The sequence below is a fragment of the Bos indicus genome, chromosome 11 (assembly GCF_029378745.1).
Source record: "Bos indicus isolate NIAB-ARS_2022 breed Sahiwal x Tharparkar chromosome 11, NIAB-ARS_B.indTharparkar_mat_pri_1.0, whole genome shotgun sequence".
NCBI classification, from domain to species: Eukaryota; Metazoa; Chordata; class Mammalia; order Artiodactyla; family Bovidae; genus Bos; species Bos indicus.
In genome coordinates, this window is record NC_091770.1 from 103,709,606 (window position 1) to 103,719,461 (window position 9,856).

At 56.3% G+C, this 9,856-nt stretch overlaps 1 long non-coding RNA gene across 1 annotated transcript; it reads left to right on the forward strand.

Moving 5' to 3' along the window:
• Positions 1-256: 256 nt before the first annotated feature.
• LOC139185885 (uncharacterized) lies at positions 257-9,385 on the forward strand. Its single transcript, XR_011569500.1, has 2 exons — positions 257-878; positions 8,350-9,385. It is a non-coding gene; the product is annotated as an uncharacterized lncRNA (long non-coding RNA).
• The last annotated feature ends 471 nt before the right edge of the window (positions 9,386-9,856 follow it).

Consider the following 9,856-nt stretch of genomic DNA (forward strand, 5'->3'; position numbering starts at 1 on the left):
AGTCCCAGCTGTGGGGTGTCAACCCTCGGGCCAGCCCGTCTGCCCTGGACCTGCCGGCCTGGGCCAAAAATGGAGTCGGACAGTCCTTTCGGGAAGCAGCCCCAGAGGAGAGAAGCCAGGTCAAGGCCAGCCTCTGGGGTGCAGTAAACAGGAAAATCCAGGGGCTGGAGGCCCAGCGGGAAGGGAAAGGGCTGGATCATAGGGCTTCACAGAATGTTTGAAACAGGCAGGAAGTGATGACTTCTTGGCGTCTACACCCCCATCCCCGTCTCCAGCTGCCGAGTCAGCTCGGAGGTCCACCAGGGGCCCTCGTGGGAATTTCAGGGAGCCCACAGCGTGGGCCGAGGTTGGTGCCAGCCCGACACCCCACATGAAGTCCAGGCCCCCATCTCAGCCCCCGGGGATGTGCCGGGGAGCTGCCGGTTCCCGGGCAGCCTGGCCCCAGGGGGCGGCTCAGCACGGAGTCCCGTCTCCGTGCCAGACAGGGTCCCAGATTTATTCTGACTTCTGTGTGTAGCAACAAGCATAAAGTGTTCATATTTTTGACCCAGTGATTCTGCTTCTGGGAATTTAACCTGAAGAAATAATGCGAAACCCAGAAAACCAGCCGCCCGGAGACTCCTCTGGCTGTGTTATTTATAAGCGATAGAACCCGGAAGCGGCCCAGATGTGCGTAGAGGCCGGCTGAGAAACCGTCCGCGTCTGTCTAATTGAATGATGTGCAGTTGTTAGAAGTCAGGCCTGTGGAAAGTTCCAACATCGTGGGAAACGGTTCCTACGCGATGGGAGGAGGCGGCGGCGGCAGACTCTCCGGGCCACGGGGACGAAGCCTCGAGCACCCAGCGTTCCGGGGGCCCCGGCATCCGCCCTGGTTCCAGGTGGTAGGAAACCGTGGTTTGGGCTCTTGCCATGCTCTGCTCTGCTTTGTGGCCCGTGCAGGGGGCGGGGGGGACCTTCTCACAAAACCCTGGACTTGGAGACCCACCCCCCACCGCGGGGCCCCCAGGGGCTGAGACTGCAGGCTCTGTCTCCAGCTCAGCAGCTGCAGGGCAGGAGGCTCTCTGGGGGCTAGTGTGTGCGCCCCTGGTGTGGCCTAGGGTGAAGCCTGTTCTCACAGCCGGGACCTGGCCCTGTGCACTTGGTGTGTGTGTGGGGGGGTGGTCTCTGAGACCCAGTCCACTAGGATGCGTGGAGTGAGGGGTCTTCTCCCAGGGAGACTGGCTGGGGGCCGACACCATCGAACCCTGAACCCTCTACCGGCCGCCTCTGCTCCCGCTCCTGGAGCCTGCTGGGGTCTTAAACAGAACATGGACAGCAGTCAGTGTCCCTGCCCCATGAAGGGCCTGGGCTCGGGGCGTGGGGAAGGGCCTGGGCCCCCTGGACGTCTGGGAGAGCGTGAGCTCCAGGCCCGGGTGTTGGCAGTGCCTGGCGGGCAGGGAGCCCAGCCAGGCACAGGGCAAAGACTGCGCAAATGGAGGAGGTGGGTAAGTGGTCAGGTGTCCGACCGGGGAACGGTGCCACCCCACCCAAGCCACACGCTGACCCTGGGGTGAGACGCAGGCCTCCTCGTGGGAGGGCAGGGGCGACAAGGACCTGGCCCTTGAGGGCTAGTGGGTCCCAGGGAGCAGAGGAACCCGCGGCCCATATGCCAGGCAGCAGGCCCCGGAGAGCAGCCAGCTGCGGCCACTCTCCTCCTAACCTTCTCGTGTCCAGGTTTCTGCGGCTGGGTCTTCCTCCTGCAGGTGGCAGGCGTAGTAGCCTCAGCGGCAGGGCCTCGGGCAACCAGGGTTAGGTTGGGACTCTGGCCGGAACGGCAGTGGCCCGCATTCATCCCAGCAGGCCGCACTGTTTCTTTCTCTAATGGGTTATCTGACCATCTGGTGAGGAAGGCCGTGCAAAAGTGGAGAGCTTGAGTCACGTGGCGGGAGAGAGGCAAGGTAGGATGGGATCTGATGACCCCGGCAGTGGCTGCAACGCTTCTCCACAGTTCCCAGAACACCCTGGGGCCTGATGCAGGATTTTGAGCTTCCAGTTTTCCTGGGGAGAGGGTCTGAGCCTTCACCAGGCTCCCCAGGACCCCTGGGGCCACGCAGAGGGGTGGGGGGAAGCCTCCCACGGTCTGCCACCATCAGGCTGGCACTTGGCCACACACACTCCCCACTCTTTCTGTTGAAGACCTAATTTCAGAGTGACCCAGGAGCCTAACAGGGATGTGAACAGGCTGGGGAAGGCCACGCAGATGGTGAGCGGCACACCCCCTGCCCACAAGGCAGCCTTCTCACCGTCAAGCATCTCAAGGCTCACAGAGATGCGGATCGCTTCCGGGCTGAGTGGGGGCATTGCTCTTCTCTGCCAGGAGCCGGGACCGGAACGGGCCCAGGCTGGCTCCCTGTGGGCGCCTGCTGCTCCTTCATCCCCTCCACACCCCAGATGGGGAGCCAGCCCAAGACCGAGTGGGGAAGCCCCGGTCTGACTTCAGACCTTCCACCCAACCCCTCCTGGCCTTTGCCCTCAGCCCTCATGCCAAGCACCCCCCACTTCGTGCCCCTCCCTAAAAGCGCAGCCCGGGGCCTGGTCTCTGGGAGGGATGCCAGCCCGCCTAACCTTCCCCCAGCCTCATTGTCTCACCGGGAAATCAGGGCAGCGCTGCCTTCCTCAGGGACTTCAAGGCGACATGGGCGGCTGCCACGTGGCCTCCTGGGGACCTCGTGGGGACAGGCTGAGTGCTGCCCTTGGCACGAATGAATGAAGGAAAGAAGGAAGGAAGGGGCTGGAGTCCTGGCATGTCCTCAGGCCCATGTGCTCAGTGAAGAAGGTGAGACAGGAAGGCAGGTGCCACAGGCTCCCGTTTCTGCGAAGAGCCTGCAGGCGGTAAATCCTTGCAGGTACAGTGACCCCGCCAGGACGGGGCGGGCACGGGGTACGAGTGATGCCCGTGGGGTGGGGTCTCCTCCGGGGGCGACAAGGAGGCTCTGGGACTAAATCGTGGTGATGCTCGCTCACTGCAGAGAATGCATGAAATGCCGCTGAATGGTTCAGTTTAAAGTGACTACGTGTGTGTCGGGAACCCCTGTGTGGCTCAGACGGTAAAGAATCTGACTGCAATGTGGAAGACCCAGGTTCGATCCTTGGGTCAGGGAGATGCCCTGGAGAAGGGAATGCTTACCCTCTCCAGTATTCTTGCCTGGAGAATCCCATGGACAGAAGAGCTGGCGGGCTATAGTCTATGGGGTCGCAAGGAGTTGGCAGGACAGAGCGACTAAGACGCACGCTTCTGTGTCATGTGAGTTTCAGCACCACTGCAGAAGCCTGAAGCGTGGGCAGGTCGGGGTGCTCCCTCCAAGTAGCTGACCCCTACTGGCACGACACCAGTCCCAGGGGCAAGGGCTGGCACTGTGCCCCCAGGTGAGGAAGGCCCTGCCCTTCCCAGCCCTTCCCCCCCTCACCCCAAGCCAGGCCTCCCCTTCAGCCAGAGCCAGGGCCCTGTGCCAGGGACCAGAGCTGAGCTGGACCTGCTGGCTGGCAGGCCCGTCTGGCACTCAGACCCTGAGATGGGGGACAGGCCCCCAACACCGCTGCCAAGGATGGGAGGGTGAGATGCCCTCTCTCTGCCCTGAACCCATGCGCCCCGGCCCCTCACTGGAGGCCCGGGAAGACCCGAGGCTGGGAGCCACCTCAGTTCCTTGCAACCCCTTGAGGCTCTTCTGATGCCGCTTCTCAGGTTTGCAGGTGGACAAGATCCTTGTTTCCAGCCGTCGGCCCAGCCTTCCAGCCCCGACCCCCAGGTTTGGCCCACACCATGAGATGCCCTGAGAATGCCCAGACCTACAGGCCTGGCGGTCAGGGCACCCATCTCCATTCCTGGCCTCGAGGTGCCTCGTCCGCTGTCCTCCCCTAGACGCTCCTGAGCCCGCCCCGCCCAGCCCTCCCTCTGCGTCCCTGGCAAGCCCCTGCCACTCCCAGAGCCTGTTCTTCATCCCCACTTTGGGAACCAGTGGCCCTCCCAGCACTGGGAACCTCGGCCCACCTGCCTCTGGTCATGTTCCCACTCCCAGTGCTGCCTCCACCACGGAGCTCTCCTGGCTTGTTCAAATGCCGACAGGAATCCCCTCAGCCAGCTCCACTGAGCCAGTCGGAGTTATCACTCAGCCCTGGCTGGTGAGGTCAGCGGCCATCCCCATTTGACGGATGGGCTGCCGAGGCTAGGAAAAGGGAGCCACTGGCCGTAAACCGCACAGCAGATGTGGGGCAGAGTGGGGCTGAGTTCCCTCGGAGAAGGTGAGAGCATCTGACCCACCCTGTCTAGTTCCCAGGGGCTCCAGGGGGTGGCAGGGGACAGAGGGGGCCACCCTCCTGCAAGGCTGGGCCTCCCGGGGAGCCTGGCCCCAGCTGGCCTGCTGACTGCTGGTGTCCCCTTGCCGGGCTGTGGATGCCAGCTTCAGGGCTGGTCAGGGCCCTGCCACCCCCAGGCTGCCCATGACTTCCACTAACCCCCTGCTTCCAGGATGGCACGTCCCTGGGCTGGGGTAGACAGGGGACAGGCCGCCACGCCCGGGGCCTCCTGGCTGCCCCTTGGCCTCATTTTCCCCCATCCCCGGTGACCCACCTGCTCCGTGCCAACCTCCCCGATTACCAACGTCACCGACAGCCCTCCTCCCTGCGCCTGGCACTCCCCAGGCCTGTTCCCACCTCTTAACCTCTGCCCTTGCTCTCTCCCCGAGGTACATTGCCCCCCGCCAGAAAGCACACCCCTGGACCTGTCTCTGGGAACAGTGCCGATCAGACTGGCCGTGCTTTCTGGGTGCTGACTCTCGTGTCCTCTCTGATGGGTACCAACCCACTCACCTCCTGCTCCTTGGGAGGCAGACCCCATCCCTAACCGCCTCCCCCACTTCCCAGACAGCGGCAGGGGCTGCTTCTGAACTACCGGCCGTCACTCCAGATCAGCAGAGGGGAACCCCCAAGGCATCCATGACCCCGCACGACCCACAGCAGCCCCTCATGCTCCTGCGTGGCCCACAGCCTATGGGACAGGGGCCTCTCCCATCTCACAGAGTTAGCAGATTTCCTTCCCTCTGCCCCCCCGCTTCTGCCACACCTCCCCTTCCCACCTTGGGCTGAGAGCAGATGCCCTGTCAGGGCAGGGATGTCCTGTCCCCTTTCACTGCTGAGATCACTGAGGTCAACAGGGAGACTGCAGGGCTGCTGGTAGCTGTGGCCGCCCAGGTGAATGGGGTGCGCTGGCGTGGTGCAGCGCGCAAGCTGAGCCACTGTGCTTGGTGGGCCCGGGTCACTCCCACCCGCTTCCGAAACCTGGCCCCTCTCATCCTTGTCCGCCCTGCGCCTGCCAGGTGTGAGTGGCAGAAGGACTCGGAAGCTGGGCGAGGATGTGCCTGGCTGGCCAAGAGCTGGAGACCGCAGGCCCTCGGAGCTCAGGCAGCATTCCTGGGATGCCTGTGCCCCATTCAGCAGCCAAGGCACTTGCTATGCAAACACTCGGGGGCCCCGCACACAATGGTTCCCGCCAGCCTGGCTGCCCAGCCAGACCTCGCCTCCGCCTCCTCCCCACCCCATTGTCCTTCCCTCTGGAGAGGGGCAGTGTGGGGGCACTGGAAGGGGGACCCAGGCCTGGTCCCTTTCTCCAGGGCAGGAAGGGGCTTCTGGGGTGGCTGGGAATGCCCCAGAGGATGAATGGCCATGCAAATGAGATGCTGATGAGCCTGGGCCAGGCCTCCCCAGAAAGCAGTCTTGGAAGCTGCCCCTCAGCAGCCCGCAGGGAGGGGTCCTCCACCCCGGCCCTCCCCCTTCTGTGGGCCGACCCTCCAGCCCCTCCACAGAGACTTTCTTGGGTGGAAAGGGCAGCTCACTGGGCCTCCCGCCTGGGCCTTAGGCATTCTCTTTCCTCTGTTTGGAATCCCAGCCTGGTAGGCCCCCCTCCTCAGGGTCTGACTGTCCACAGCATGGCCCTGGGCCCCAGGGATTGTCAGTGCCCCTCCGCTCCCCGCTGCAATGGCGCTGTGTCACCGCTGTTGAGGTCTGAGTCCAGAGGGAAGAGCCTGCTTGGTCAGGACTGAGTACTGCAATCAGCAGCCTGCTTAATGAATGAATAAGCGACCTCTCCAGCCTTCCACAGCTCGTCCCACACCCCCAGAGTCCCGACCCAGATCTGGAACAGGGGGCCGGGCTTTGCCAGCACCCCAGCCCCTCCTTCACTCGCATTCGCCTGGTCCTGAAACCAACAGGGATCCAAAGAGTGCGCTGAGGAAAGCCTTCTGCACATGCCCTGGCTCTCACGCAGCCAGTCTTGAGGGCCAGCAGGTGCCCTGTCTGTGGGGCCTTCCCCAGACCAGGTTCTGCTGGCATGTCTAGTGCACACGTCTCTGCCAGCCCCCTCTGTTCCCTGACACAATCGGAAGCCCATTCCACACACCGCTGGGCCTCCTTTTTATCACATACAGTCTGCAGACACGGCCTTTTATTAAAACTGGAAGGCTTTCTTCCTTACTCTCTGCCTTCCTATGTGGTTTATATTAGTACATTCCACTAATGGGCATTTAAGGTTTTCTTCTGGCTGGCTCAGGAACCATGCTGCCATGACCTGGTACCCAAGGTGACTGTGGGCAGGATGCCCTCCTAGAGGTGGGACCACTGGGTCGCAGGATGTGAGTGTAATTCTGAGGCATTTTGCCAAACGCCTGCCTGCTGAGGCTGTAACCATTTCCAATAATCTACAGTAATATGTGCGAGTCCCTGTATTCTCATGGCAATGCCAGGAGTGTGCGATCGGAGTCTCTGCCGGTCTGAGAGGCACACATGCCCTCAGCGCAGCCGTCATTTGCGTTTCTCTCACCAAGAGTGAGCCTGAGTGTCTTTCATCGCTTTAGGAGCCATTTGCTTTTTCCTTTCATGAAAAAGGAAGAGTATTGAGACTCCTGTTCTCGCCCTTTGCTTTTTCATTTTATCCCCCGCTGCGTTGTGGCCCTGTTGTTGATTTGTTGGAGTTCTTTACATATGATAGAGACAAGCTCTTTGTTTGACACAATTTGCAAATATTTTCCCCAAGTTGCTTTGTGTGGCTTTTGCTATGCAGAAATTTTATTTTGTGTATTTGAAATGATCCAAACACTCCTTTGTGTGTTTCTGGGTGTTTTTGTATTTTACATCCTGCTTAGGAAGTTCTCATCTCAAGTTTATAAAGAAATTTCTTCTATTTATTGTTAAGACTTTGTGGTTTCAATTTTCCCCTTTCAAATCTCTGACCCATTTGGAATTTATTTTGGTACGAGATGTGAGATATAGCTCCAACCTTACTCTCTTTGTTCTTTCCAGATGGCTTCCCAGGTATGGGTGGGTCTCGAATGAGCCATCTTTTCTCACTGATTTGCAATTCTGTGTTTGCCATGTGCGAAATTCTCTTACGTGTTTGAAACCGTTTGAGGTTCTATTGTGTCCCATTAATCTACTTGTTTATTCTCGCACCAGCATCCCACTGTTTGAACTATTCTAGGTTGTAATGGTTTTGATGCTTGTGGGGGCTAGTTTCCTCTTCCTACACCGGCAGAGAATGCAGGAGCCATAGCCTTCGCCTTTCCTCCTTTGTAACCTGGTTCTATCTGAGCAAAGTGCTGAGAACATGCGTGCCCCAGCAGCAACGCAGAGGACTGTGGCTACAGCGTTCCGCTCCAGACGGGGGACGACAGGGGTTCTAGAGAGGAAAGTAGAAGTGCGGTTTGGTGCTTCCAAGGACTTTCTCTGTAAAGGAGTGCTCCTCCTCCTTTTCTCCTCCCAGCTGCCTGGAATCTGAGGTGATGGCTGGAATCCAGCAGCCATCTTGCACCACTAGACAAACTTGGAAAGGAAATCACGCAAAAAGGTAGAGAGATGGAAGGATCCTGTGTCTTGAATACCACGGCGCCGCCACAGCCAGGCAGCCCTGTGCTGCCTGCCTCACTAGGGGCTCCTTTTATCGTAGAGAGAAATAAACACTCATCAGAATAAGCCTCTGAGTACGGGTTTCTGTTATAGCAACCAACCTAATTCTTACTGAAATATACTTCTTCTTCAGAATTTTCTTGGCTGTTTTTGCTTGTTTAGTTTTCTACATGAAACTTAGAATTAGGTTGTTTAATTGAAAAATGTATCTCATTTAGCTTTTCAGAAAGTGAACCATCAATATATTTATGGATTTGTTAAGGAGAATTGATTTCTTTATGGTATTGTCTTTATATTTTAAGTTAGGTCTTTCCATACGTTTAAATATTGCTTTATGTCCTTCAGTAGCATTTTAAATATTTCTTAATGTGAATTTGGAATATCATATTGATCTCCAAATATTTTATAATTTTACAGCAATCCTATATATGCAGAGCACATCATGAGAAACGCTGGGCTGGATGAAGCACAAGCTGGAATCAAGACTGCCGGGAGAAATATCAATAACCTCAGATATGCAGATGACACCACCCTTATGGCAGAAAGTGAAGAGGAACTCAAAAGCCTCTTGATGAAAGTGAAAGTGGAGAGTGAAAAAGTTGGCTTAAAGCTCAACATTCAGAAAACTAAGATTGTGGCATCTGGTCCCATCACTTCATCCAAATAGATGGGAGAACAGTGGAAACAGTGGCTGACTTTAGTTTTTTGGGCTCCAAAATCACTGCAGATGGTGACTGCAGCCATGAAATTAAAAGACGCTTACTCCTTGGAAGGAAAGTTATGACCAACCTAGACAACATATCAAAAAGTAGAGACATTACTTTGCCAACAAAGGTCCATCTCACCAAGGCTATGGTTTTTCCAGTAGTCATGTATGGATGTGAGAGTTGGACTATAGAGAAAGCTGAACGGTGAGGAATTGATGCTTTTGAACTGTGGTGTTGGAGAAGACTCTTGAGAGTCCCTTGGACTGCAAGGAGATCCAACCAGTCTATCCTAAAGGAGATCAGTCCTGAGTGTTCATTGGAAGGACTGATGTTGAAGCTGAAACTCCAGTACTTTGGCCACCTGATGCGAAGAGCTGAGTCATTTGAAAAGACCCTGATCCTGGGAAAGATTGAAGGCAGGAGGAGAAGGGGATGACAGAGGATGAGATGGTTGATGGCATCACCGACTCAATGGACATGAGTTTGGGTAAACTCCGGGAGTCGGTGATGGACAGAGAGGCCTGGTGTGTTGCAGACCATGAGGTCGCAAAGAGTTGGACACGACTGAGTGACTGAACTGAACTGATAGGGAGTATTTCATATATCGCCCAATGGGTTAATATTTGTACATGAAGGATATTGAGATTCCTGTATTTATTTAGCTCCCAGACACCATAAGGAATTCTTTAATTGTTTGAAAGAGTTCAGTTTTTTAAATATTCAATAAAATTGTCTGCAAATGGTGACACATTTATCTCCTCTTTTTCCTATAGTCATAACTTTATTTCTTTCTCTTTTTTAATTTCAGTAGCCAGTACCTCTAGAACAATGTTAGATATTGGTGGATCCCATTGTCCACTTCTGACTTTTATACATGTGTTTTTAAAGTTTTCACATTAAGCAAGGTGTTGCTTTGGGGTGAAGACAGATATTTTATCAAGTTAAGAAAATATTTGCCCAGCCCTATTTTATTGAAAGTGTTAGTTGCTCAGTCGCGTCCGACTCTCTGCAACCCCATGGACTGTAGCCCACCAGGCTCCTCTGTCCATGGAATACTCCAGGCAAGAATATTGGAGTGGGCTGCCATTCCCTTCTCCAGGGGATCTTCCCGACCCAGGGATCAAACCTGGGTCTTCTGCATTGCAGGTGGATTCTTACCATCTGAGCCACGAGGGAAGCTTGTTTTATTATGATTTTTTAAAATCCAGAATATTGAT